Here is a 3611-nt window from a genome sequence, read left to right on the forward strand (position 1 = left end):
GTTATTTTGCTCAGCATTCCACTCCGGTTTAGACCCACCCATATGCAAATCAGTCTTTTTTTTTTTTTTTTTCCTTTTTCCTTCCACATTTATTTAAAAAAAAAAATGTGTCTACTTTATGAATCGCTATAGCAATTTAATGTACACAACAGTGAAAACAATGCATTATGGTCATCAACATTCAACACAGACTTTTGACTCCATGATAGACGACCCTAATGAAATAAAACAAGGGGGTCGGAATTAACTTAGAAATTGATTAAATGTTAGATAAAGTCCTTCACCCACTGAATGTTCAAAAATTATTAAAGCAGCCACTGAACAGTAGTGTAAGAAAAACAAAACTGGGGAATTAAGAATTTCTGGACGTTTTCTGGAAATGCTGTCAAGAGCATCAACTTATTTTCCAAAGAAGGCGGCAACAGGGACAAGCGATGCAGAAGAACAGTAACAAGTCCTCAGTAAAGCCCAGTGTAGCCTGGGGTCTCCTCTCCACTTCAGTTCTGCGTTGTGCCAGTTTGCAGATGTTTTTGGGAATCTGGCGCGGGCAATCTTGGCTTCCTCTTCAAGTTCATCTAGAAATTTCACTTGGGAAACAGAATAGAAGGTGTACCCATAGATGCCCAGAACTATGGCCCCAATGCCCAGCCCGGTAGCCATGTTTCTCCCCCGAAGCTTATGCACATTCCTCTGCCAGTGCACCAGCTCCGCTCTCCTCATCGATGCTCTCTGCTGGGGCTCAAGATCGGCCCGATTGGGATCTATCCTCTGCGCGAACTTGGCTGTCTTCTCCCCTTCACCCGGCTTCTGCTCCATCTTTCCCAAATATGCACATCAGTCTTGACCCTGTGACTCAAGGGAACAGTCCAGACCGAACTGCCAAGCCAGGTCCTCCTTGGACTGGAAACAAGCATCCTGGGACCGGTTTCTGGGTATTACCCTTCATCGGCCAAGCTAGCTTGAATCCAGTGGCACAGTGAGCAAGGGACCCACTTCTGGGCATACCCATCCCACTTAAGGTGAAAAGTGATACGCAAACAAATGATGTACGGAATGCTGATTAAATCATACATTCACCCCCAGTCCAGAGATCTGGGTTAAATCCATAGTTCTTTTGCTCACCATGTCACCCCAGGTTAGACCCAGCAATATGCAAATCAGTCTTGACCCTGTGCCTCATGGGAACAGTCCAGACCGAACTGCGAAGTCAGGTCCTCCTTGGACCAGAAACAAGCATCTTGTGACTAGTTTCTGTGTATTACCCTTCTCCAGCCAGGCTAGCTTGAATCCAGTGGCACAGTGAGCAAGGGACCCACGTCAGGGCTTACCCATCCCACTTAAGGTAAAAAGTCCTACGCAAAAAAATTATAGACGGAATGCTGATTAAATCATACATTCACCCCCAGACCAGAGATCTGGGTTAAATCCATAGTTCATTTGCTCACCATGTCACCCCAGGTTAGACCCAGCAATATGTAAATCAGCCTTGACCCTGTGCCTCATGGGACCAGTCCAGACCGAACTGCGAAGCCAGGTCCTCCTTAGACCAGAAACAAGCATCCTGTGACTGGTTTCTGTGTCTTACCCTTATTCAGCCAGGCTAGCTTGAATCCAGTGGCACAGTGAGCAAGGGACCCACGTCAGGGCATACCCATCCCACTTAGGGAGAAAAGTGCTATACAAACAAATGATGGATGGAATGCTGAATAAATCATACATTCACCCCCAGCCAAGAGATCTGGGTTAAATCCATTGTTCTTTTGCTCACCATGCCACCCTAGTTTAGACCCAGCCATATGCAAATCAGTCTTGACCCTGTGCCTCATGGGAACAGTCCAGACCGAACTGCCAAACCAGGTCCTCCCTGACCAGGAAGCAAGCCTCCTGTGACTGGTTTCTTAGTATTACCCTTCTCCAGCCAGGCTAGCTTGAATCCAGTGGCACAGTGAGCAAGGGACCCACGTCAGGGCTTACCCATCCCACTTAAGGTGAAAGTCCTACGCAAACAAATGATAGACGGAATGCTGATTAAATCATACATTCACCCCCAGACCAGAGATCTGGGTTAAATCCATAGTTCATTTGCTCACCATGTCACCCCAGGTTAGACCCAGCAATATGCAAATCAGCCTTGACCCTGTGCCTCCTGGGAACAGTCCAGACCGAACTGCGAAGCCAGGTCCTCCTTGGCCAGAAACAGGCATCCTGTGACTGGTTTCTGTGTATTACCCTTCTTCAACCAGGCTAGCTTGAATCCAGTGGCACAGTGAGCAAGGGACCCACGTCAGGGCATACCCATCCCACTTAGGGAGAAAAGTGCTATACAAACAAATGATGGATGGAATGCTGAATAAATCATACATTCACCCCCAGCCAAGAGATCTGGGTTAAATCCATTGTTCTTTTGCTCACCATGCCACCCTAGTTTAGACCCAGCCATATGCAAATCAGTCTTGACCCTGTGCCTCATGGGAACAGTCCAGACCAAACTGCCAAACCAGGTCCTCCCTGACCAGGAAGCAAGCCTCCTGTGACTGGTTTCTGTGTATTACCCATCTCAAGCCAGGCTAGCTTGAATCCAGTGGCACAGTGAGCAAGGGACCCACGTCAGGGCTTACCCATCCCACTTAAGGTGAAAAGTCCTTCGCAAACAAATGATAGACGGAATGCTGATTAAATCATACATTCACCCCCAGACCAGAGATCTGGGTTAAATCCATAGTTCATTTGCTCACCATGTCATGAAGTACGCCAATTTTTGAGACCCCAGAGGTGCTAGGGGTAGCACCCTATGACTTCGAGTACTTCCTGATGTGGTATTATAGAATTCTGCATATCTTGATAATATAACAAAGAACTTGGCAACAGAAGCTGAAATATGAAAAGACATCTTTATTAAACTCAAATGAGTGAGACTACGTCGCACAGAAGCCTTAGCAACTGGATGAGGCAGTCTGCAGAACAGAAACCAGTCTCCTCTTTTATGGAGGATGTTACGCTCTGGGCAACACCGCCCTTCTCTTGCAGTTGGTCATTCACATGTATACATTGCAAACGAAAAGGCAGAGTCATGATGACCATCCCACATTCCAGTTAAGCCAGCCCGTAAATATTTACCCAGCAAAGCTCAGATCCCACATCAGATATCGATAGGCCCCAATAAACATGAGCATCTCCTGTTTTGGGAAACAAGCCATAAAGCAGGAACAGTCAGGTGTGAAAGAGATTAGCCGGAGGCTTGTGTAGGATGAAAAGACTTTATGGTGTGTCAAGCCCTGATGCTAATCACAGGTGGCCAGAGGACGGGGAACTCGTGAGACCAGTTTGACCTGGGATGGGGGAGCCAAGCAGCCCAGGTCACAGAAAAGTCAAAGAAAGGCACATGTGCTCTAAAAGGCCCGTTTTCGCTTCATGCTATATAGCCTATGTGAGGGCAACCATAAGATGGCCACCGCTACAAAATGGAACCCACGGAGTCAATGTATAATAACGTATACATAGTGCATTCATAGCTAAAACGTTACACAAAGCACTTGTACATACCGCATTGACCATTCGCGGTTCGCTAATACCGGGATAGACAGGGGTAGGGCCCTGCCTCCTACGCGGTC

The 3611-nt window shown here is 47.1% G+C and overlaps 1 pseudogene; it reads right to left on the bottom strand.

Annotated features, from left to right (window-relative positions):
- Window positions 1-335: 335 nt before the first annotated feature.
- On the bottom strand, window positions 336-816 carry LOC146816772 (cytochrome c oxidase assembly factor 3 homolog, mitochondrial pseudogene; annotated as a pseudogene).
- Window positions 817-3611: the final 2795 nt, after the last annotated feature.

This window comes from Triturus cristatus, chromosome 6, assembly GCF_964204655.1.
Source record: "Triturus cristatus chromosome 6, aTriCri1.1, whole genome shotgun sequence".
In the NCBI taxonomy this organism is placed as follows: Eukaryota; Metazoa; Chordata; class Amphibia; order Caudata; family Salamandridae; genus Triturus; species Triturus cristatus.